The sequence below is a fragment of the Pan paniscus genome, chromosome X (genome assembly GCF_029289425.2).
Source record: "Pan paniscus chromosome X, NHGRI_mPanPan1-v2.0_pri, whole genome shotgun sequence".
NCBI lineage: Eukaryota > Metazoa > Chordata > Mammalia > Primates > Hominidae > Pan > Pan paniscus.
The window spans coordinates 131,198,306-131,225,294 of record NC_073272.2 but is presented as its reverse complement, the minus strand read 5'-3'; the positions used below and the strand labels follow the sequence as shown (position 1 = coordinate 131,225,294).

The 26,989-nt window shown below is 40.3% G+C and overlaps 1 long non-coding RNA gene and 1 pseudogene across 1 annotated transcript in view; both read left to right on the top strand.

Moving 5' to 3' along the window:
• The first annotated feature begins 1,025 nt into the window (after positions 1 to 1,025).
• Positions 1,026 to 3,497, top strand: LOC117974306 (MAPK regulated corepressor interacting protein 2-like; annotated as a pseudogene).
• A 717-nt stretch (positions 3,498 to 4,214) lies between these two features.
• Positions 4,215 to 26,989, top strand: part of LOC103785380 (uncharacterized) — a 106,160-nt gene continuing 83,385 nt past the window's right edge. The window contains exons 1-3 of the long non-coding RNA XR_008622754.1: positions 4,215 to 4,720; positions 14,965 to 15,117; positions 21,248 to 21,369. This is a non-coding gene — a long non-coding RNA (uncharacterized LOC103785380). The remainder of the gene's footprint in view (positions 4,721 to 14,964; positions 15,118 to 21,247; positions 21,370 to 26,989) is intronic.

Genomic DNA, 26,989 nt, shown 5'->3' with positions numbered 1-26,989 from the left:
AAAATAACACAAAAGGGATTAGAGCTTTAAAGGAGTAGGTTTTATGTACTATATAAACTACTTTGTAGTTTAATAAAAACTGATTACTCTAAAATTAAGATATTAATTGTATTCTGCAGGATAACCATAAAGAAAAAAATTAGTATATAGAGAAAAAGAAATAGAAAGGAATAAAAATGGTGCACTAGAAAAGATCAATTAATCACAAAAGAAGGTAGGAATTATGGAATTGAGAAAAAAGCTATAAGACATACAGAAAATACATAGCAAAATAGCAGGAATAAGTCCCTCTTTACCAGTAATTACTTTAAATGGATTAAACTCCAAGGCAAAGATTGGCAGAATGGATTTTTTAGAACATCCAACTCTAGCTGTCTAAAAGAGTTGGCTTTAGATCCAATTCACAAATGGTTAATAGTAATAGCATGAAAAAAATATTTCATGTAAAAAGTAACCAAAAGAAAATTGGTCTGACGGTACTGATACCAGACAAAATATACCTTAAGACAATAATTGTTTCAAGAGACAAAGATGGACATTATATAATGATAAGGTCAGTCTGTCAAGATGTACTAATTAAACATACATATTTATTTTACAAGAGTCCTCAAATACATGAGGCAAAAACTGAACAGAACTAAAGGACAAAATAGAGTTCTAAAAAGTAAGTTGGTGACTTCAATACCCCACTTTATGTATTTATTTATTTATTTATTTATTTATTTAGAGACAGAGTCTCTCACTCTGTCACTCAGGCTGGAGTGTAGTGGCACCATCTTGGCTGCAATCTCCGCCTCCTGGGTTTAAGCAATACCTGTGTCTCAGCCTCCCTAGTAGCTGGGATTACAAGCGTGCGCCAACGTGCCCAGCTAATTTGTTTATTTTTAGCAGTGAAGGGGTTTCACCATTTTGGCCATGCTGGTCTTGAACTCTTGGCCTCGAGTGGTCTGCCCGCCTCAGCCTCCCAAAGTGCTAGGATTACAGGCGTGAGCCACGTCACCCAGCCCAATACCCCACCTTAAGTAATGAATGAAACAACTAAGCTGAAGATCATTAAGGAATTAGAGGATGTGAACAAAGTTATGAGTCAACTAGACCTAAAAGATATAAAAATATATCTTACCTTGAAAGGTAAGATTCCATCACCTACCATGTAGACCATGCTGTACCAGGAGAAGGGAACTGGCTTTTGTGACATCCTGGCCTGTGCCTAACTCTCTTTTTGACTTATCATGGTTGATTTCAAGGATGGCCTATGGACATAGGTGTACTGACACACAGCAGTGCCTTGCAGAGGCTCTGGGAAGCAAAGCACGAGGTCTTCCAGGTATTTTGTGAAAGAGAAAAATGACCTCTAACCTTCCCTTCAAATATCATCTAAAGAACACTCACAGAAAGCCTTGACTAGATGAGTTAGGCTCCTTAGGTAGTCCCTTCAGCCTTCACAAAGTCTGAATTCCATTCTCTGTGGCCTGATTGGCAGAGACATTCCCTGCCTCTGATTTAGGGAGAAAAGCAAACAGTTGGACCTTGGGGATCAAACCATGTAAGTTTGCTAACACTAGGTAAGAGAAATGGCAAAGTCAAGGGCATTTTACTTCTAACATGTGATAACCTTGAACCAAACGTCTAAACATGTATGTATTCTTGAAAGCCAATATGCACATTGTAATGTATCTGTAAATTGAAAAAATTCAAACAAAACAACTAACAGTGTCTACTTCTCTAAAGCTGAGTTTTTGAGAGCACATTTTCCAGTTTTACTTTTATTTATAATGAAGACTTGACACATTGACAAATAAGGCTTAGTACTGATAACATTCTGAGTAATTCCATGTTTTTATCTAAAAATAAACAGCACTGTTTACATGCTGGGATGATTAAATGTCTTGCTCTTACTAGTCAAGAAAATTAAAAACTTCTAACAAATTATTATTTAACACAAAATCCAATTAGCTGAAGTATGTTTAGTGACATTTTAAGTAGCCTTTCTATATAAAACCTGAGAAAAATGATAGAAGGAAAAATATTAAATTAGAAGGAAATTTCACATAAAGGGTGTTATTTGATGTTTATAACAAAAAAAAATTCCTGCACATGTACATTCCCTCTACCCCCCCCAATAAAATGCAAATAGAAGAACGAGCTAAATGCAGTTGAGAAAGACAGTAATTGAATTTTGATTGAGTTTATGTGATAGAGAATATGCCTCATTAACTTCTGCTATAATTGTTCAATTTTTCATTTTTTTGCTAAGTGTTTATATCATCCTTAGGATTTGAGCACTAGTTGATTCATTGTTATTTTTGAACAATAAAGAAATGTTATGAGAGTTAGCAATAAAGTGCTATTAGTTACTCCATACCATTGGAAATTTCCCATTACCTAATATTGTGTGAAATATTCAAGGCACTAAATACTACCTATAGTTTGATGAGGATGGAATTGAAGGGAGTAATTAATGTGATTGTGTGTGTATGTTGAACACTTTGTTGTGCAAATAAGGGAGTATATTAATAAGCCTCTATGGCTTTAGTTAAATAGTATCACCTCTCATGAACAATCATAGAATCCATTTATAATATTTGAATGCATGTAGCCATCAAGCTGCTGATGGTGGTTGCTTCATGAAAATGGGATTTACGATGCAGTGTTTTTGCTTGTCCTTCATAGATTTGAATATTCTAAGAGATTTCTCAAAAAGCTGATATTCATAATTTGAGAAGCAATCAAGAACAAACGTGTACTGAAAAAGTTGGTGCAAAATCCTTATTGACCACAGATGGAATTCAGTAATTTATATTTCTTCGAAACATAGAAAAACGGAATACTGAGATCTGGTGGGGGGCCGGCGGCAGTCTGGGAGCGGCGCGCCTGTACACCATCATCAACGGGCCCAGCAAGTTGGTCGCGCAGCGCCGCACAGGTCTCACGCAGCAGCAGGTGAAGGGCCAGCTCCAGGAGCTCCTGAAAAGCCGGCAGCCCGCGCCGCCGACCTTGCAGCCCCAGCGGGCGCAGCCCTTCGCGCAGCCGCTGGGACCCTGGCCCCTGTCGAGTCCAGGGCCAAGGCTTGTGTTCAATCGTGTGAATCGCCGGCGGGACCCCTCCAAGTCCGCATCCCTCCAGGGGACCCAGGAGACCTACACACTGGCCCACAAGGAGAATGTCCGCTTTGTGTCCGAAGCCTGGCAGCAGGTGCGGCAGCAGCTGGATGGTGGCCCAGCCGGTGAGGGCGGGACAAGGCCTGTGCAGTGGAGAGGATCCCCAATCCCCGGCTGCAGAACTTCGTGCCCATTGACTTGGACGAGTGGTGGGCGCAGCACTTCCTGGCTAGAATCACCAGCTGTTCCTAGCGGCTGCTGGGAGGGAGCGCTGCTATGGTCTACCTATCGCCAGGAGAGGAGCATGGCGTCCTGCCCATCCACTGTTGCGCCTGGCTGGGTGCCGGCCACACCTGAAGTGCCAGCATTTGGACTTTTGCACCTGTTGTTCCCTTGGCCCAGCTGTCCCAAGCTGCTATGGCCAGGGGCCGAACCCGTCTGACCTCAGTCCTGCTCACTGTGCCCAGGGACCAGAGACCAGCCCCTGGGGATGTCGGAGAGGAGCTCCAGGCTAATAAAGTCGAGAAACTGCCAAAAAAAAAAAAAAAAAAGAAAAAAGAAAAAGAAAAGAAAGAAAGAAAGAAAGAGAAAGGGAATGCTGATAATAGATCCACATTTTGAAATTACTTGTTTCTTGGTGGTGGCATTAACTGTGACCTACCTGCTTTTCTTTAAACAGGGCTACTGTATCTGAAAATATTGTAAATAAGCAGATCTAATTTCGAGAAATGCCAAAAATAGGAAGGCACTCTTAAAAACAACCTGGCATCCCACAAAATATTTAAGAATAATCTTTAAGAATATTTAACAAGTTTGCAAATGTTTAAGCTACAATAAATGTAGAGAACATATTTGAACACTGGACATACAAATATATGGGAACTTTAAATAGAGAAGTTCTTATATGACCAATAGAAGATGTGAATGTGTGATAAAACCATTTTAAAAGTCATTTCCTATTGGGATTGAGAGACCACTTATTTATGGTATTTATACACCTATGTGTGTACACATGTTTACTAACCATAGTAATGATTAGTCATGGTAGTGATTAGTCATGGTAATCATTTCAGTTACCATGATCTGTGCCTATATCCGTATGTATGTGTGTATGTACTTATTTATACAAAACAAGATGTTAAGGAGAATTTGTACATGCATTTAATGCAAGCAAATACTTTCCCTTCAAAACTTTGTCAGAATACACATCTGGTCTGATCCAAACCACAATGTACAGATTAATCCAATTTTAATATAGATTTATTTTTTGTGTGAACAAAATATAGTAGGCGTATGTATCTATACATTGAAAAGTATGGAAGAAAATAACCCAAAATGTTATCAGTTGTCTTAACAGATTTTATGATGGTGTTATTCTTCTTGATGTACACAAGATTATTTTTGAACTATGTGGCAAACATCATTCTTTTTTAATTTTTTTTTTTTTAGAGACTAAGGTGTCACTATGTTCTTCAAGCTGCTGTGCTCCTGGGCCCAAGCTATTCTCCTGCCTCAGCCTTCCAAGAAGCTGAAACTACAAGAACACGAGACTGTACCTGGCTTGCAAACACCATTGCTAATAAGAAGATATTGTAAGACTGAAACCTAAGAGATAAGAGGTAACACACACACACACGCATGCAGCCACACACACACACACACACACTCAAGTCACAAGAAGAAGCTGAAAAATATTTAATGGCATAGGAACATATGGAAATATAAATTATTCACTGTTAAACAGAGGACAATTTTTAAAACTGTAACTATCTTTTTTTTTTTTTTTTTTGAGACAGAGTCTCACTCATTCTGTCGCCCAGGCTGGAGTGCAGTGGCGTGATCTCAGCTCACTGCAACCTCCACCTCCCGGGTTCAAGCGATTCTCCTGCCTCAGCCTCCTGAGTAGCTGGGACTACAGGTATGGGCCACCACACCTGGCTCATCTTTGTATTTTTAGTAGAGACAGGGTTTCACCATGTTGGCCGGGCTGGTCTCAAACTCCTGATCTCAAGTGATCCACCGGCCTCGGCCTCCCAGTGTTGGGATTACAGGCGTGAGCCACTGCGTCTGCCCCAAAACTGTGTAACTTCTAATGGGAGTTTATACAGATGTAAGTATATGTATCATACCCTGTGGAACAATGTATTACAAACAATGATGTGCGCTGTCTTGGCCTTCTCTTCCTACTTCTACCAAACACTTTCTGACAATTCATCACATAAACTGAGAAAATGGTGGAGGACTCCCTGGTTGTCTGGGGAGGGGAATAGGTCAAAGATCACCTAGACTTGTGAATTGGTGGCTCATGATGATCTCCAGGCTTCTGACCATTTATTATCGCTTTTCTTCTCTGATCGGTCTAATTTCCGGCCTGAGACAGACATTTTGATACCATGTGAAAGTACTGAGCCAATCCACATAGACTAAGTCTGGAAAACATTTAATTTCTTGAAAGAACAAGATTCCTGATGAGGATGGGTCGTTTAGGCTTTGACTTGATTTCACATGGAAAAGAAAAGCAAAAGTACAGGAATATGCACAGGTTGCCCCAAACTGTGCAAAATGCAAGGAAGCCATGCCTCCTGGCGCATTTGTCTCTGGGTGGCGTTTTTTCAGACAGGAAGGGCGGGAGAAGACTGCTCCAAGACAGGGCGTCCTTGAAAAATCTGAAGCACTACTGCCACCGTGAGGAAATCGTTTAAAGACAGAATAGGCTATTACAGCGTCCTTCCCGGGAAGCCTCGCTGTGGGGGAAAGTCTGGTCTGTGAGGAGGTGGAAGAGGATTGGGCTCCAGACTAGGTCTTGTTGCCTTCTCCTCTAAGGCCTGAAGAGAGACCTGGAATTTGGCGGTATCTTGGTGTAGAACCTGGAGAGTGAGGGGCTTGGAGTGAAGCAGCAGCTGCCAGGAGGTCCTGGTACAGGAAGTCGTGGGTCGGGGCCTCAGTTCCTCCTGGTGTGGGCAGGACAGCAGAAACCCTCTCAAAGACACATGTAGGCTCTTATGGGCATCTCTTTGCTGTTCCTGCCCCTTGGAGCAAGAGTCAGAAGGTTTCCACGAGCTGTCATCTTGCTATGGATCTTTGGGTCTCTGGTAGCATCAGTGTTGCGCACAATTAACAGGGTTATTCCAAGGGAAGTTTACAGGATTTGCTATTAGAACCTTCACACTCCAGGTTCTATAGCAAGATACCGCCAATGTCCAGGTCTCTTTTAAAGCCTTAGACGAGTAGGCGAGGCCTCCCAGCATAGAGGCCAAGCCTCTTCCACCTCTTACCAGACCAGACCTGTCCCAACAGGTAGCCCTCACTAGAACTCTGTAATGGCGTAGGGTTTCGTTAAACGACATCCTCACGATGGCAGTAGTGCTCCAAATATGCTAAGTAGTCTTGTCTTGGCGCCCTCTACTCCCGCCCTTCCTGTATGAAAAAACGCCACGCATCCACAAAGGCGCCACCAAACATGGCTGCCTTGCATTTAGCCCAGTTTGGGGCCAGCTGGTCTTACCGCTGCACTTTTGCTTTTGTTTTCCACTTGAAATCAAACAAGGCCCGCCTTCATTAAGAATCTTGTGCTTTCAGAAATTAAATATCCTCCTGTCCAAGACTTTGAGGGTATGATTTATTTCACAGAGTTAAGGGGCCAGTACACTTAATGGTATAAAAATCTTTTTCAGGGGATGAAGGCACAAGGAGAAAATTACTTGAAACTTGGAGATCTTCTCTGGCAAGCAATTTACAAATTCTGGTGTTCTTTGATCTGGCTCCCCGCCCAGACAACCAGGGAGTTCTTCATGTTCTAGCCTCATGTGTTGCACTATAGGCAGTAATTTGGCATCAGCCATAGAGGAGGGATCCGATAGTTGTCATTGCTGCCCGCCACATATACTCCACATGGAATGATACTCATAATGCATATGTTCAATTCCTGTCGAGGTTACACAGAGTTATATCTCATGGTCGCATCATTTAACACCAAAATAACAACATTCCCATGTGTTACATATACTTCAAGTATTTCCTGGGACTTTACACGGTGCCTACGTGGGGAATGGATGGGTGCGTTATGTTTCTCCCTTGGAGCAAGAGTTAGCAGGCTTTCAGGCAGTGTCACTCTGCTGTGAGGCATGAGTCATTTGTTGCAGCAATGTGAGAACACCAAGGACAGACCAATTCCAGGTGGGATGTAGCAGGAGCAAGTAAGTTTTCTGAGGGTCTCAAGGGTACCCAATTGTCTGAAGACTAGAAGGGCATAAAGAGAAATTGAACCACTGAGCTAATCAAGGAAGAGTTACATCTTCTTCTAGTGGACTGTTGTACATAAACACATAAACCAAAAACAGTGAAAGGGATTGAAAATCAATCTACATTTTAATAGTATTTGTTGGAGATGGCATTACCCGTGATCTCACTTCACGTTATCATGTATGACTATTGTGGCAGGTATGTTTTCAAGAAGCATGATTGTTTCTACAAATTCAAAAACAGGTGGCGAAAGTGACATCAATGAAAATTATGCATTAGGGAACTTCTGTAGTCCTTCTCTCTGGAAAGGCAACTCAAAACAATCAAGAATCTATCATTAGAAGATCATTTTCTCAACACGATATATGGGGCATTTATAAAAAATCTACAGGTAGTATTATACTCAAGAGTGAAAGACTGAAAGCTTTCCTCCCAAGATCATGAACAAGGCAAGAATGCACACTTTTGCCCTTTTCTTGAACAGTACACTTAAAATTCTAGTCAGGGTCATCAGACAATGAAGATATATAAAAGGCATCCAAGTTGAAAAGAAAAAAAAATGGAAATTATCTCTCTTCATAAAGATGATGATCTTATAAAAATGCTTTAAAATGCAGAAAAACCATATTAGAGCTAATGAACAATATTCAGCAAGCCCCACAGGATAGAACATTAAATCATAAAAATCAGTTATAGTTGTGTACACTAGCAATGAACAATCTGAAAATTGAATTAAGAAAGCAATTCCATTTATAATAGCATCAAAATAAATCATATTTTAAGGAGAATATTTCACTAAACAGATGAAAGACTTGTACATTGAAAAATCACAAAATATTGGAGAAGAACTTAATGATTACCTGGATTTTTAAAAAGGACATCCTGTGGGTAATGAGTTAGAAGACTAAATATTTATAATATGGCAATACTAGCCATAGAGATCTACAGATTTAATGTAATCCTAATTATTATTCCCATGAGCATTTATTTTTGGGAAAAAGAAAGAGCAAATTCTAAAGATCCTATTAAATTGCAAGAGATCTGAGTAACCAAACTTTGAGTAAGAAAAACCAAGGTGGAAGACACACTTCTAGATTTCAAAATTTACTAGAAAATCTAGAGTAATCAAAGCAGGCTGATGATCAAATAAGAATACACACAGTGATTAATGGAAGAGATGAAGAGTCTGAAAATAAACTCAGACATTGTGGTCAATTGACTTTTCACAAAGTTATCAAGTTCATTTAATGAGACATGAATAGACTCCTTAAGAAATAGTGCTTAGACAACTGGTTATCCACATGCAAAAGGATGAAGTTAGACCTCTACCTCACATCATGTGCAAAAATTAACTTGAAATGTATCAAATGTCTAAAGGTAAGAGCTAAAGCTATAAAATCTTCAGGGAAACTACAGGAATAAGTCTTCAAAACTTTAGATTTGGCAATGATTTTTTAGCTATACCGCCAAAAGCACCAATAACAAAAGAAAAAATAAATTGGACTTCCCTGGAATTAAAAAATTTTGCATCAAAGTGCACAATTCAGAACTTGAAAAGCCAACTTACGGAGTGGGAGGAAATATTTCCAAATCAATTATCTAAAAACTGCTAATATCCAATACATATAAAGGACTCTTAAAAACAACAAAAGACAACCCAATTTTTAAAAAATAGGCCAAGGGAGAGTGACATCACCAAAATGGTAGAGTGGAAGCAATCTGACTTTACCCCAAAGAAAACTAAAAATAGCTGTCTAGTGCCAAGATTGTCACAAGCAATATTGCAGAACTGAAAATTGAGACTATGACGATCTGTGGGTCCACAAGAAAGTGAATACATATGAGCAGCTGGAAAGATTAATAGACTTCTGTCTCTGTGATTCCCCAACTCAAAGCTGCTAGGCACCATGTAGAAAATTCCCCCTGGACTCACGGTTTCCTCTGTAAAATGTGAGATCCAGGCAGGCAGCTAGCTTCTCTCCCATTTTGGTGTCCTTTGCAGGAATGCTGTTCTTGCCTCACTCCCTAGAAAGCATCCTGACTGCCTGTAGGAAGAAAAATCTCTGAGGGCAGCTAGAGACAAAAAGTGGAGTCGAAGCTAGCAACCCCAGTGCATTAAATTTGGGGACTCATCTTTTACTGAGACAAAGAAGACCTCAAATCAGAGAGGGCATCAGCAGCAACATGAAAATGAACAGGAGTGAAAAAAGAACCGGAAAGGCTATACTCTGGCCCAGCGTGGTGGCTCACGCCTGTAATCCTAGCGCTTTGGGAGGCCAAGGCAGGCGGATGACCTGAGGTCAGGAGTTCAAGACTAGCCTGGCCAACATGGTGAAACCCTGTCTCTACTAAAAATACAAAAATTAGCTGGGCGTGGTGGCACACGCCTGTAATCCCAGCTACTTGGGAGGCTGAGGCAGGAGAATCCCTTGAATCCAGGAGGCAGAGATTGCAGTGAGCCGAGATCATGCCATTGCACTCCAGCCTGAGCCACAGAGCGAGACTCCATCTCAAAAAAAAGAAAGAAAGAAAGAGAGAGAGAAAGAAAGAAAGAGAGAGAGAGAGAGAGAGAAAGGCCATACTTAGATACAATAGATTAAAAGTCAAAAACTGTAAAGAGAGGCAAAGAAGATCACTGTATAACAATGAAAATGCCAATACAGCAAGAGGATATAACAATTGTATATATGTATGTACCCAACACTGGAACACAGAAATATATAAGGCAAACATTTGAAGATCTAAACAGAGTGATAGAATGGCGTACAACAACACTGGGAGACTTCAGTACTCCACTTTCAGTAATGGACAGCTTAATTAGACAAAGAAACATTGAAATTAAACTGTTCTCTAGACCAAATGAACTTAACTGACCTTTACAAAATATTTCATCCAATTGCTATAGAATATACATTCTTGTTATCAGCATATGGAACATTCTCCAGTATAGAGCATATGTTAGGCCACAGAACAAGGCTAAACAAATTTAAGAAAAGACCCGAAAATATGAAATTACTAGAATAAGAGCCTGGGGAAATGCTTTAAGACATTGTTCTGGGGAAAGATTTTTTGTATAAGATCTGAAAAGCACTGGCAATCAAAGCGAAAATAGACAAATGAGAGTAAATCAAGCTAGAAAGCTTCTGCACAGCAAAGAAAACAACAAAGTGAGGAGACAACCTACAGAAAGAGAGAATATCTTAGCAAACTATTGATCTAACAATGGAATAACAAATCACAATGTAAAACAAACTCAGCTCAATAACCAAAAACCAAATTATCTGATTTACAAATGGGCAAATGATCTGAATAGACATTTCTGAAAGAAAGACACAAATGGCCAACAGATATATGAAAATACGTTAAACATCACTAACCGTCAGGGAAACGCAAATCAAAACCATGTGAGATACCATATTACCCCAGTTCAAATGGCTTTTACTAAAAAGACAGAGAATAACAGTTGCTGGCTAGGAAGCAAAGAGGAATGCTTGTATACTGTTGCTGTAAATGTATATTAATACAGCCACTATGGGACATAGGATGGAGTTTCCCCAAAAAGCTAAAAATAGAGTTACCATATGATGCAGCAATCCCACTGCTGAGTATATATTCAAAAGAAAGGAAATCAGTACAGCAAAGAGATATATGCATTGCCATGTTTATTGCATCATTATTCACAATAGCAAAGATATAGAATCAACCTAAGTGTTCACTGACGGATGAATGGATTAAGAAAATGTGACATACATATAAAAAGGAAGATTATTGAGCCAGAAAAAGGAATAAAATCCTGTCATCTGCAGCAACATGAATGGAACTGTAGGACACTACGTTAAGTCAAATAAGCCAGATGCAGAAAGACAAATTATCACATGTCCTTACTCATGTGCAGGAGCTGAAAGAATCCATCTCATGGAACTATAGAGTAGAATGGTGGATACCAGAAGTTAGGAAAGGAGGGGAATGAAGAGAGGTTGGTTAATGGCTACAAAAATACAGTTGGACAGAAGGAGTAAGTTCTAGTGTTCAATAGCGTACTTAGGGCGACCATAGTTAGCAATAATTTAATGCTTATTTCCAAATACCTAAAAGAACATTTGAAATGTTTCCAACACAAACAAATAATAAATGCATTAGGTGATGAGTATCCCAGTTATCCTTTTTTGGTTATCAGACATTTTATGGATGCATGAAAATATATGTACTACATAAATATGTACAATTATATGCAAATTTTAAAAATAGGCAAAGGTCTTAAATATACAATTCTCCAAAGAAGATATACAAATAGCCAACAGTTCTATGAAAGATGCTTCCATTATTAGTCTTTTCAGAAACGTAAATCAAAACCACCTGATGGTACCAATTAACACCCACTAGAATGGGAATTACTTAAAAAGAACAAATATCGGTGGAGAGGTGGAGAAGTTAGAACTCTTCTAGAGTGTTGGTGGAAATGCTAAATTGTGCACCTGCTACAGAAAGCAGTTTATCAGTACTTCAAAAATTTAAACATAGAAGGAACCATATGAGCTAGCAACTCTACTCCTATGTATACACCACATATGATTGAAAACACTCAAACAAGTACTTTTATATACTCACTGTATATATTTATTAACAATACCCAAAAGGTGAACATAAGCAAACATCCATCATTTGATGAATGGATAAACAAAATGTGATATATACATATGGATATTATTCAGCTACAAAATGAAATGAAGTACTGACATATATTACAACATGGATGAAATTTGAAAACATGCTAAGTGAAAGAAGAAAGAAAAAAAGGCTACTTATTGTGATGATCAGTAGTGAGGGAAAGTAGATTAGTGTTTGCTAGGAGCTGGGCAGAGAGTGGAATGGGGAATGACTGCTTAATGAGTTCACGGTTTTCTTTTGTGGTAATGAAAATTATTTGCCACTACACAGAGGTAGTGCTTGCACTGCATTGTGAATGTACCAAATGCCACCAAATTTGAACATTTTAATGGTTATTTTTATGTTACATGAATTTTACCAACACAGTTTCAAAAAGTGCCAATATTTTTAAACCTATCATTATTTCCAAGAATAATTAATTATATTTGAAAAGTACTCAAGTTATCAGTGAAGAAAACTTGTTTCAATGATTATACTACAGGGGAATTTGAACATTAGTTTATAAATGTACATATTATATGTGCATAGGAAAGAGATCATAATACATAGCATAGATATTTTAAAAGTGATTACTTCTTCTCACTAGGTTTGACCTACCATATGTTTTCTGCTTGTAATTTCTTAAAGTTTTTCTAGAGTAAAATATAAAAAAACTCAAGCACTCAAAAGTATATATTGATATGGATATATTCAAAGATTATAAGGTGATGCTGAAGATTTTGTACAAAATTGCAAACAGTATGAATCCAATTATATTGAATGTAAAATGTGTGTGGGACTGTATGTATTCATATCTGTTTATATGCATATACAGATTTTAAAATGCCATATATATATATTTTTAGACAGGGTCTCGCCCTGTCATCCAGGCTGGAGTGCAGTGGCATGATCGTGGCTCACAGCAGCCACGACCTCCCTGGGCTCCGGTGATCCTCTCACCTCCACCTCCTGTGTAGCTGGGCCCACAGGTGCATGCCACCATGCACAGGTATATTTTGTATTTTTTGTAGAGACAGGGTCTCACTAAATTGCCCGAGATGGTCTCAAACTCCCGGGCTCAAGCAATCCTCCTGCCTTAGCCTCTCAAAATGTTGGGATTACAGTCGCGAGCCACCACACCCAGCCAATGGCATATATTTCAAATCATGGTCAGTGTTATAGTGAGTATATGTTTGAATATGATATTTTTGGCCAACAAATTCATATCTTTAATTCATAGTTATATAAACAGACATTAATGAAACATTGTAGCTGCATGTGAGTGGTGTGAATACATCCATCTTACAGTTTTCTTAGGGTTCACATCTAAGTGACTGAATGTGAGAGATGCCTAATTCAATTATCATGTATTGAATGTTGTTTTGCTTCTTTTGAGTTTTTAAAGATAAAATTTGAAGGTAAGAATTAGAGCTAAAATCTCAAGAATAATTTTAAAATCCTAATTTTCAGAGGTATAAGTATGTATAATATACATATTTATATGATATGTAAATATTTATGTGTTTATATACATATAAACACATTTTTAGATTAAAAAGAGCAAACAACTTATTTTTTAATGACTAGTATAATCACGAAGTTCTTTGCAAATAATTTATTGTCTAAAATATAGAAATTGCAAATTTTATATGACAATGTCAAAAATTAGTCAGGAACCAAATTTTAGAATGAAAATTTTTACTTTACAATACATAGCTAAATCCAATTTTTTTTTTTTTTTTTTTTTCTGAGACAGGCCCTCCCTCCGTTGCCCAGGTGGGAGTGCAGTGGTGTGATGTCAGTTCACTGCAACCTTGGCCTCCCGGATTCAAGCGATTCTCCTGCCTTAACCTTCCGAGTAGGTGGGATTATAGGTACTCGCCACCACACCTGGCTTATTTTTGTATTTTCAGTAGACACGGCATTTCAACATGGTGCCCAGGCTGGTCTCAAACTCCTGACCTCAAGTGATCCGCCCGACTCGGCCTCCCAAAATGTTGGGATTACAGGCATGAGCCACTGCTCCTGGCCTGAATCCAATTTAAATGTAAATTTACTGTGGTGTTTGACTGTTTGACTGTATATATAGAACTTTTATCTATGTATTGAAAGTGGGAGCAAATACGAAAAAGGGTATCAGTGTTTTTTATTTTTATTTTTTGAGACGGATTCTCGCTCTTGTTGCCCAGCCTGGAGTGCAATGGTGCGATCTTTGCTCACTGCAACCTCCACCTCCCGGTTCAAGCGATTCTCCTGTCTCAGCCTCCCCAGTAGCTGAGATTATAGGCATGTGACACCACGCCCAGCTAATTTTTATATTTTTAGTAAAGGCGAGGTTTCGCCATGTTGGTCAGGCTGGTCTCGATCTCCTGACCTCAAGTGATCCGCCTGCCTTGGCCTCCCAAAGTGCTGGGATTATAGGTGTGAACCACCGCGCCCAGCCTTCAGTGTTTAATACACAGTTGTATGGCATTGCTTTTCTCTTGATCACCACATTTTTTTAGCTTCTTTGCGAATCCCACCTCTTTGTTACTAATGTGAAAATACAGGACTGATTCCTAACTGATAAACAGTAACACACATACACAGCAAACTCATAGGACATAGTTGTAAGCCATTGCAGTTTAATGACCCAGGAAAATGTTTGTGTTACACTGTTATATAATGAAACTGTAAGACAAAATCCTGGGATCCATCTGATTAGCATTTATAGTCATTCCTGTATTTGTGTACATTCAAGTAGGGTTGTGTGTGTCTGTCAAGCTTGAGAGCTATCTGGACTCTTATGTTAGAGCCCCACTAAATAGCGACCTCCCTCTCAACATACAAGGCCTACTGACTAGGTCTGAACATGGAGTAAACCTCCCAGGGAACCTGGATAGGGAGTCAGGAGAAGAAACACATGGCCTGGTGCCCAGATTTGCTGTCCTCCAAGACCTCAGATGTCAACATGTTTTTTTTCCTTTCTCTTTAGACATGGATCCCTGAGATCGGTCCCCAATACGACAAGACAATTTGATATCATAATAGAACACTGCAGAAACAATGCTGAGTGAAGAAGAGTAGAAATGGGAAGACTTGGTTGAGCGGAAACTGAGTTCTTGAAAAGAGGAGATGCTTGATGAGGGTGAGTGGATTACACCTCAGTTTAATATCCAGCAGAAGCCAAAAGTGGAATACCATTACGCAAATGTAGCAAAATGTTAGGTAGCCATAGTTTCTGGTGTCTTTGTCTCTTCTTGGCCTTTTTTTTGAAACGTGATGGGCGGGAGAAGAGCTCCTGGAGCAAAGTTAGTTGGCTTTTCTCGTACAATACTGCCATCGTGCGGAAATAGTTTCATAGCGTCCAAAGCCGTGAGCGTTTCCTGCATGTAAGCCCTAGCAGTTGCGGAAGGAAAAGCCATCCAAGACACAAGTTGGCATTCCTACCCTTTTCTCTGAGGCCTAGCAGAAGCAATAGACAAATGCAAAGTCTTAGTGAAGTATCTGCTGAGTGAGGGACCAGGACTAAGCCAAATGTTTCCAGGAACTCCGGGTACAGGAAATAGAGGACAGGGCCTCAGTTTCCTCATAGTGGGGACAAGACTAGAAGATGACACAGCCAAGTGCAGACCCCTGGGGCATTTATGTTATGAATATGCCCTTGGGAGTTTTAGGCAATCTGGCTGTCCCTGTGTTATGCAGCTGTGACATTTATAGCAGCATCGTTAGATTGCAATGGACAGGACAGTTCCAGGGACAATCTATCTGAAGCCAGTGTCATTCACGTGGTCCTCGATACACAAAAATTACAACTAGAGGGACCTCTATAGAGGAGTGAGGATCTGCCTATGTGGGCCAGATCATCTTTTAGCAGAGCCGATTTGCTGAAGTGGATGAAGGCCAAGAATGTGATGGAAGGCCTAAGCAATTATCTGAGCGCACAAGCCAGCAGCTTCTGTGACTTTATAAGTTCAGGAGAAAGTCTTTTGTCATAATGGGACCCCGATGACATCTCATTTCTGTCAAGGAGGCCACATAGGTAGCTCTCTTCTGTTGGATGTCCCTGAGAAGGATGGCATTGTTTAGGCCTGAGCAAATCATTATTTACCTCATCCTAGCTAGTATTTTCTGTATCAGCTTCAAAGCTATTTCCTGATGAAGACATACAACCTTTGGTGTGGAGACCTCCAGAAACTCTATGACTCATAATTGAGGAATCAATAAGAGTGGCTAAAATTGTATGGGTGACTTATTCCTCATGACATTCTTCCTCAGAATTTATTATTTCAGTATCTGAATTCTTAATGAAAGGAATTAATGTTAGTCTGGTTCTGCACTGTGACATTACAGTGCTTCAAGAGCTTGTTCACGTATGACCTCTCCTGGCCTCTGAGGATTCAGGCAGGCATTCCAGGGTAAGGCATTCTAGGGTAGCCTGGCTTTTTTGACATCTTTGACTGTGTCTAGCTCTCTCTCTAGCTGGTTTTGTTGAGTTGAGTGATGATCTGCAGACATAGATACTATTGGCATGCATGAATGCCTTGGAGACGCTAGGGGAAGCATTTCTCCATGATCCTTGTTCCTGGAAAGGACAAAAAGGATATCTTACCTCCCCAGAGTATTTCACCTAAAATAGACTTAGACATCTGCTAAACTGCCTCCTATGGAGGAATAGTTTGACTCGACCATTTTCATGGAAGAATACAGACCTACCTATGGAACAGTACCTCATATCTGAAGGTAGAAAGGCTGGTGGTGCCAATCCTAGAATTCTTTAGGCTAAGTGGTCTTTTATTCATCCCTTGCTAACTATCTTTAATAAAGAGGCTATGTGCCTGGGCAGTCGATGGAAGCCTGGAAAGGAAATCACACCTAGCCAAGTTCCAGTGGTAGTGACAAGGAGGTTGATTGGTTTATTCTGCAATGAAAGGTAGTGTGGAGGGGCAATGAGCCTATCATTCCCATTTAGGTTGGATACATGTCATTCATCTACACCAGATAGTCCCTTTATCCTTCACATTTTTTTTTTGAGGCGGAGTCACCTTCTGTCACCCAGGCTAGAGTGCACTGGCATGATCTCAGCTCACTGCAACCTCCGCCTCCCGGGTTCAACCAACTCTCCTGCCTCTGCCTCCCAAGTAGCTGGGATTACAGGCATGCGCCACCACACACAGCTAATTTTTGTATTTTCAGTAGAGACGGGGTTTTCACCATATTGGCCAGGCTGGTCTCGAACTCCTGACCTTGTGATCCACCTGCCTTGGCCTCGCAAAGCGCTGGGATTACAGGCATGGGCCACCGTGCCTGGCCCATCACAAGATCTTAATTGCATTCTCTGTGGCCTCATAAACAGCCATTCCCTGCCTCTGATTTAGGGAGAAAAGAAAAATTATAGAACCTTGAGGATTAAACCTACCACACGGTAAGATAAATGACAAAGTAAAGTGTATGTTACTCTACTTCTAACATGTCAGAACCTTAAACCAAACATGTAGTCAAATATGTATTCTAGAGAGCCAAAATGCACATTGTGATGCATCTGTTATAATTTAAACAAAAAATTGGCCAGGTGCAGTGGCTCACGCCTGTAATCCCAGCACTTAGGGAGGCCGAGGTGGGCAGATCACCTGAGGTCGGGAGTTTGAGACCAGCCTGACCAACATGGAGAAACCCCGTCTCTAATAAAAATACAAATTTAGCTGGGCCTGGTGGCGCATGCCTGTAATCCCAGCTACTTGGGAGGCTGAGGCAGGAGAATCGCTTGAACCTGGGAGGCAGAAGTTGCGGTGAGCCGAGATCAAGCCATTGCACTCCAGCCTGGGCAACAAGAGCGAAACTCCATCTCAAAAAAAAAAATTATAAATAAATAAATACTGTCTACTTTTCTAAAGGAATGTTTTTGAACATATATTTTTCAGATTTTCCTTCATTTACATTGAAGGCTTGAAATGTTGAAAACAACACTTAGTATTGATGATATTTAAATGAATTCATGCTCCTGAAAGCTTTGTTAAAATATACACGTGATCTGCTCCAAACCACAATGTAGAGTGTAACCCAATTTCAATACAGATTTATTATTTGCATGAAATTAGGAATGTATCTATAGCTGGGTACAGTGGGTCACACTTGTAATCCCAGGACTTTGGGAGGCTAAGGATTTTGGATGCCTTGAGGTCAGGAGTTCGAGACCAGCCTGGCCAACATGGCGAAACCCCATGTCTACTAAAAATGCAGAACAATTAATCAGGTCTGGTGGCCTGCGCTTGTAATACCAGCTACTAAGGAGACTGAGGCAGGAGATTTGCTTGAACCTGGAGGTTGCAATGAGCCGAGGCTGCGCCATTGCACTGTAGCCTGGGTGACAGAAAAAGTTTCGCTCCCCCCAAAGAGAAAAAGTGTATGTGTGTGTGTATATATATATATATATATGTATATATTTCTCTATGTGTATATATATGTATATATTTCTATATATATGGAAATACTCCATATGTATATTATATATATATGGAAATACTCCATATGTATATTATATATATATGGAAATACTCCATATATATATTATATATATATGGAAATACTCCATATATATATTTTATATATATGGAAATACTCCATATATATATTTTATATATATGGAAATACTCTACTCTATATATATATTTTATATATATGGAAATACTCCATATATATATTTTATATATGGAAATAATCCAAATGTTTTTGCCTTGACAAATTGTATCGTAGTGCTTTTCATCTTTATTAGTACATTGATTTTTCTCAATCTTTGTCAAGCATTATTCTTTAATTAACCAGTAGGAGAATACTATAAGACTTATATCTAAAATACAAATTATTTTTAAAAAGACACACACACACACACACACACAAACAGACACACCGCTTAAAGTCTCAGGAAATACCTGAAGAATATGTAGTGTCATGGGATCATGCTGTGTTTTGATGTTAAATGATGAGACCATGAGATGAAACTCTGAGTAACCTCGACAGGAACTGAACATATGTAGTATGAGTATCATGCCATGTGGAGCACATATGGCATGTAGCAATGACAGCTTTCTGGTTCCTCCTCCATGGTTCTTGCCAAATTGTTGCCTACAATGCAACACATGCGCTAGAACATGAAGAACTTCCTGGTTGTCGGGAAGGGGAGCCAGATCAGAGACCACCAAGGTCTGTAACTTGTTTGCTGGAGAAGATCTCCTCTGAGGTTCTAGCAGTTTTATCCTTGTGCCCTCATCCCCAAATTTATCCCCTGAGGAGGCAGTTTGATGCCATGGAGACTACTGGACCTGTAAGTCTGAGGTAATTCATAATCATATAGACTAGGTTAGGAAGATTTTAAGTTTCTGAAGGAGTAAGATTCCCGATGAGGGTGGGTGGTTTAGGCCTTGGTTTGATTTCAGATGGGAAACAAAAGTGCCACAGTAAGACCAGATGACTCCAAACTGGGCAAAAAACAAGGCAGCCATATTTTCTTGTGCCTTTGTGTCTGGGTGGCGTTTTTTCAGACAGGGAGGGTGGGAGCAGAGGGAATCCAAGACACATCTTGGCACATCTAGAGCACTAGTGCCATCGTAAGGTGATAGTTTAAAGACACCCTACGCCACGTCAACGTCCTTCCCCTGAGGACTACCTGTTGGAGAAGGTCTGGTCTGTGGGGAGGTAGAAAAGGCCTGGGATCCATGCTGATCCTCCTTGCCTTCTCGTCTAACGCCTTAAAAGAGATTTGGACTTTGGCGGTGTCTTGGTATAGAACCTGGATAGTGAAGGAAAGCAAATCCTGTAAATTTCCCTTGGAGGAACCCTGTCAATTGTGGGCGGATACTGATGCCGCAAGAGACCCAAAGACCTGCAGCAAGATGACACCATGGGAAAGCCCGCCAGCTCTTGCTCTAAGGGGCAGGAACAGGAGACAGATTCCCACAAGAGCAAGAATTCGACTTTGAGTGGGTTCCTGCTGTCCTGCCCAAACCAGGAGGAACCGAGGCCCCGCTCCCGACTTCCTGTGCCGGGGCCGCCTGGCAGCCGCTGCCTCACTCCAAGCCCCTTACTGTCCAGTTTCTACACCAAGATACCGTCAATGTCCAGAGCTCTCTTATGACCTGAGAGGAGAAGGCAACAAGACCTAGTCTGGAGCCCAATCCTCTTCCACCTCGGCCCAATTGAGACCTTCCCCCATAGCTTCCTGGGAAGGAGTGTGTGATGGCGGATTCCGTCTTTAAACAATTTCCTCACGGTGGCAGTAGTGATTCACATTTTTCATGGAAGCCCTATCTTGGCGCACTCTTCCCCCGCCTTTTATGTCTGAAAAAACGCCACTCAGAGGAAAAAGGCGCCACCAAATCTGGCTGCATGGAGATTTGTCCTGTTTGGTGCAACCTTGTCTTACTGTTGAATTTTTGCTTTTTTTCTGTCCATCTGAAAACAAAATGAGGCCTGAACTACCCATGCTCCTCAGGAATCTTGTTCTTTCAGAAATTAAATATACTCCTCACTGTGTCTATCTGGATAGGATTTACTTCACACAGTTACAGTCCAGCAAGTTCCATCTGGATAGGATTTACTTTACACAGTTACAGTCCAGCAAGTTCCATGGCATCAAATTGTCTCCTTCAGGTGATAAACTTGGTGGATAAAAGTGCAATAAGGAAAAAATTATTTGAAACTAGGAAGAGATCTTTGGCAAACAATTTACAAATCCTGATGGTCTTTGACCTGGTTTCCCTCCCAGAAAACTAGGAGTTCTTCATGTTCTAGCCTCAAGTGTTGTTTGTAGTCAACAATTTGGCATGAGCCACAGAGTAAGGACCAGGTAGCAGTCATAACTCCCTGGCCTATATGCTCCACATGGCGTGATCCTCATAGTCCCTAAGTTCAGTTCCTATCGAGATCACTCAGTTTCATCTCATGGTCTCAACATTTAACACCAGAACACAGCATGTTCCCATGCATTACATATTCTTCAGGGATTTTCTGAGACATTAGATGCTGTGTGTAGGGGGGATGGGTGTGTGTGTTCTGTCCTGTCCCTTGGAGCAAGAGTTAGCAGGCTTTCAGGCAGTGTTACTGTATCACAGTCCTTTGTTGCAGCAGTATGAGAACACCAAAGACAGGCCTGTTCCAGGTGTGATAAAGCAGGAGCCAGTATGTTTGCTGATAGTCTCAAGGGCATCTAGTTGTCTAAAGACTGAAAGGACCTAAAGTTTTACATCTTCTAGTAGAGTTGTTTTTTGGTTTTGTTTTTTTAGATGGAGTCTTGCTCTGTCGCCCAGCCTGGAGTGCAGCGGCACGATCTCAGCTCACTGCATCCTCCGTCTCCCAGGTTGAAGGGATTCTCTTGTCTCAGCCTCCCGAACAACTGGGACTAAAGGTGGGTTCCACCAAGTTCGGCTAATTTTTGTATTTTTAGTAGAGACGGGGTTTCACCATGTGGGCCAAGCTGGTCTTGAACTCCTGACCTCAGGTGATCATCCCGTTTTGGCCTCCCAATGTGCTGGATTACAGGCGTAAGCCACTGTGCCCGGCCATTCTATTTATTTATTTATTTATTTAGTGGAGTTGTTACACATAAAGGGATGGGAAACAAAAGGAGTGAAAAGGATTGAAAATTAATCCACATTTTAAAAGTGCTTGTCTGTGGGAGGTAGCATTACCCATGATCTCACTTTGTTAGCGGTGGCAGTGAACCGAGTTACCCCGAGTAACAGGCGGCATATCCATATAGGTCCAGAGGAACTTCAGTCCTGGCGCCTCAGAAGAAAGAACTTCACTGAGGGGCATAAAGCAGGAAAAGAGACTGAGGCAAGATTCAGAGCAGGAGTGGAAGTTTATTTAACAGGCTTTAGAACAGGAAAGAAAAGAAAGAAAGAACCCTTGGAAGAGATCCAAGTGGGTGCCTGAATGGCCAAGAGAACAAAAAGACCTTTTAACCTTGATCATGGGACCTTATAGGCTTACCTCTTGCTCATGATTCTTCCTTTAGGGTGAGCTTTCCGCATGCGCAGTGCTCTCCTTACCCTTTGGAATTGAGCACTGTGCAGTGTGTTTAGGGAGTTATACACATGCCCATCTGAGGCTTTTTTCTTTTTCCTGGTGGCATGTACCCGGAACATCATATTTCGCCATTTTGTGTCTTAATACGCATGCCCAAGAAGCTGCTTCTCCCTGTGGCCTGCATTCAATTCGTACTTTTAATATTAACAGATGTGGATCATCAGGAGATTGTCTCTCCCAGGCTACCAAATTATCGTTTTTAGAGGGGCAATGTGATCATTGCCGAACCATCATGTGACATTCCTACTGGGTCAGGGAGAGCCCTTTCCTGCCGTGCTCATTGCCTATCTATCTGTAACTACTTTTTCATATGTGACTATTGTGTCAGGCACATTTTGAAGAAGGATGAGTGTTCCTACAAATTCAAAAACAGGTAGCAAAAGTGACATCAATGACAATGGTGCAGTAGACACTTTCTGTAGTCCATCTCTCCAGAAAAGCAACTCAAAACAATCTATAATATATAATTAGAAGATCATTTTCTCAGCACGATATATGGGGCATTTATTAAAACCTACAGCTAATAATATAGTCAAGAGGTAAAGACTGAAAACTTTGCTCCTAAAATCATGAACAGGAGAAAAATGCCCACTTTTGCCGCTTCTCTTAAACATTATACTTAAAATCTAGCTGGGGTCATCAGGCAATGAAGATATATAAAAAATATCCCAGTTGAAAAGAAAAAATGGAAATTATTTCTCTTCACAAATACAGTGATCTTATAAAAAATGCTGCCAGGCGCAGTGACTCACACCTGTAATCCCAGCGCTTCGGGAGGCTGAGGCATGTGAATCACCTAAGATCAGGAGTTCAAGACCAGCCTGGCCAACATGGTGAAACCCCGTCTCTACAAAAATACAAAAATTACCCGGGCATGATGGCGGGTGCCTGTAATTCCAGCTACTCGGGAGGCTGAGGTGGGAGAATCGTTTGAACCCAGGAGGCAGAGGTTGCAGTGAGCCAGAATCGTGCCATTGTACTCCAGTCTGGGCGACAGAGCAAGACTCCAGTCAAAAAAACAAAAAAAAAGCTTAAAAACCCAGAAAAACAGTATTAGAGGTAGTGAACAAGATCCAGCAAGCAACTGCAGGACAGAACATTAACTTGGAAAAATCAGTTGTAGTTGTGTACACTAGCAATGAATAATCTGAAAATTCAATTAAGAAAGCAATTCCATTTACAATAGCATCAAAATGAATCATAATTTCAAGACAATAATTAACTAAATAGATGAAAGTCTTGAACACTGAAAATCACAAAATAATGGAGAAGTTAAAGATAACCTAAATTTTAATAAAGAACATCCTGTGGTAATGGGTCTGAAGACTAAATATTTTTAACATGGCAATACTACCCATAGAGATCTATAGATTTAATGTAATCCTTATTGTTATCCAATGAGCATTTTTTTTGTAAAAAAGGAACACAAATCCTAAAGATCCTATTGAATTGCAAGAGATCTGAATAATCAATGTAAACTCTGAATAAGAAAAACCAAGGTAGAAGACTCACACTTCTGGATTTCAAAACTTATTAGGAAAGCTGGAGTAATCAAAGCAGTGTGATAATCAAATAAGAATACACACAGTGCTTAATGGAAAAGATGGAGAGTCTGGAAATAAACTCAGACACTGTGGTCAATTCATTTGTGACAAAGTTATTAAGGTCATTTTATGAGTAGTTAATAGAGTCTTTAACAAATAGTACTTAGACAACTGGTTATCTACATGCAAAAGGATGAATTTAGACCTCTACCTCACATTATATGCAAAAATTAACTCAAAATATATCAAATTTCTAAATATAAGAGCTAAAGCTATAAAACCTTCAGGGAAACTATAGGGATACATCTTCACAACTTTAGATTTGGCAGTGATTTATTAGCTATACCACCAAAAGCAGCAATGACAAAAGAAAAAACAAATTGGACTTCCCTGAAATTAAAAACTTTTTGCATCAAAGTACACAATTCAGAACTTGAAAAGCCAACTTACAGAATGGGAGGAAATATTTCCAAATCAATTATCTAAAAACTTCTAATATCCAATAAAAACAAATAACTCTTAAAACTGAACAATAAACAGACAAATAACCCAATTTTTAAAAAATAGGCAAAGGGAGAGTGATATCACCAACATGGTATAGCAGAAGTGATCTGACTTTACCTCAAAGAAAAGTAAAAACAGCTGTGTAGAGACAAGATTACTAGAAGCAATATTCCAGAACTGAACATTGAGACTGTGACTATCCATGGGGCTATAAGGAAGTGAAAAAGTATGAGCAGCTAGAAAGACTAATGGACTTCTCTCTCCATGACTCCCCAACCCAAGGCTGCTAGGCACCATGTAGAAAAGTCCCCCTTGACTGGGCGCGGTGGCTCACACCTATAATCCCAGCACTTTGGTAGGCCGAGGCAGGTGGATCACCTGAGGTCAGGAGTTTGAGACCAGCCTGACCAATATGGTGAAACCCCCTCTCTACTAAAAATACAAAAATTAGCCGGGCGTGGTGGTGTGCCCCTATAATCCCAGCAACTCGGGAAGCTGAGACAGGAGAATTACTTGAACCTGGGAGGCAGATGTTGCAGTGAGCCCAGATTGCGCCACTGCACTCCAGCCTGGGTGACAGAGTGAGACTCCATCCCCCTGCTCCCCCCCACCACCAAAAAAAAGGAAGAAAAGAAAAAAAGAAAAGTCCCCCTTGGTTCACAGTTTCCTCTGTAAAATGTGAGATCAAGGCAGAGAGCTAGCTTCTCTCCCATTTTGGTGTCCTTTGCAGGAATCCTATTCTTGCCTCAATCCCTAGGAGGCATCCTGACTGCCTGTAGGAAGAAAAATCCCTGAGGGGGTAGTCTGAGACTGAAAGTGGAGTTGAAGCTAGCAAACCCAGTGCATTAAATCTGGGGACTTCTCTTTTACTCAGGCAAAGAAGATCTCAAACCAGAGCGGGACATCAGCAACAACATGAAAATGAACAGGAATGGAAAAAGAACAGGAAAGGCTAGACTTATATAAATTAGATTAAAGTCAAAAACTGTAGAGAGAGACAAAGAAGGTCACTGTATAACAATAAAGATGCCGGCCGGGCGCGGTGGCTCACGCCTGTAATCCCAGCACTTTGGGAGGCCGAGGCGGACGGATCATGAGGCTAGCAGATCGAGACCTTCCTGGCCAACACGGTGAAATCCCGTCTCTACTAAAAATACAAAAATTAGCCGGGCGTGGTGGCAGGCGCCCGTAGTCCCAGCTGCTCCAGAGGCTGAGGCAGGAGAATGGCATAACCTGGGAGGGGGAGCTTGCAGTGAGCGGAGATCGCGCCACTGCACTCCAGCCTGGGCGACAGAGCCAGGCTCAAAAAACAAACAAACAAAAAAACAAAACAAAACAAAAAATGAAGATGCCAATTCAGTAAGAGGATATAACAATTTAAAATATGTACGTACCCAACACTGGAACACACAAATAGATAAGGCAAACATTTGGAGATCTAAACGGAGAGATAGGTGTACAACAATAGTGGGAGACTTCAGTACCCCACTTTCAGTAATGGACAGCTTATCCAGACAAAGAAACATTGGAATTAAACTGTACTCTAGACCAAATGAACTTAACTGACATTTACAAAATATTTCATCCAATTGCTGTAGAATATACATTCTTGTCATCAGTCAGCACATGGAACACGCTCCAGTATAGAGCATGTGTTAGGCCACAGAACAAGGCTCAACAAATATAAGAAAAGACCCGAAAATATGAAATTACCAGAAGAAGAGACTGCGGAAATGCTTTAAGACATCATTTTGGGCAATGATTTTTTTGTGGGAGACCTCAAAAAGCACTGGCAATCAAAGCAAAAATGGACAAATGAGAGTAAATCAAGCTAGAACGCTTCTGCCCAGCAAAGAAAACAATAAAGTGAGGAGACAACCTACAGGAAGAGAGAATATCTTTGCAAACTTAAAAAAGCTCAGCTCAATAGAAAAAAAACAAATATATCTGATTTACAAATGGGCAAATGATCTGAATAGACATTTCTGAAAGAAAGGCACACAAATGGCTAACGGATACATGAAAAAATGCTCAACATCACTAATCATCAGGGAAATGTAAATCAAAACTACAGTGGGGTACCGTATTTCCCCAGTTCAAATGACTCTTACAAAAAAAGACAGAGAGTAACAGGTGTTGGCTAGTAAGCAGAGAAAGAGGAATGCTTGTATAATGTTGCCTGCAATGTACATTAATACAGCCTCTATGAGACACAGGATGGAGTTTCCCAAAAATACTAAAAATAGAATTACCATATGAGGTAGCAATCCCACTGCTGGGAAATCAGTACTATATATATATATATATGCATTCTCATGTTTATTGCAGCATTATTCACAGTAGTCAAGATATGGAATCAACCTAACTGTTCATTAATGGATGAATGGATTAAGAAACTGTGGCATACATATAAAATGGAAGATTATTGAGCCAGAAAAAAGAATGGAATTCTGTCATCTGCAGCAACATGAATGGAACTTTAGGACACTATGTTAAGTGAAATAAGCCAGATACAGAAAGACAAATTATCACATGTCCTCACTCATATGTAGGAGCTAAAGGAATCCATCTCATGGTATGTATAGAGTAGAATGGTGGGTACCAGAAGTTAGGAAGAGAGGGGAATGAAGACAGGTTTGTTAACGGCTACAAAAATACAGTTAGACAGAAGGAGTAAGTTCTAGTGTTCAACAGCACAGTTAGGACATCTATAGTTGACAATAATTTAATGGTTATTTCCAAATAGATAAAACACATTTGAAATGTTCCCGAACACAAATAATAAATGCAGTAGGGAATGAGTATCCCAGTTTTCCTTTTTTGGTTATCACACATTTTATGCATACATCAAAATACCATGTGTACCCCATAAATATGTACAACTATAAT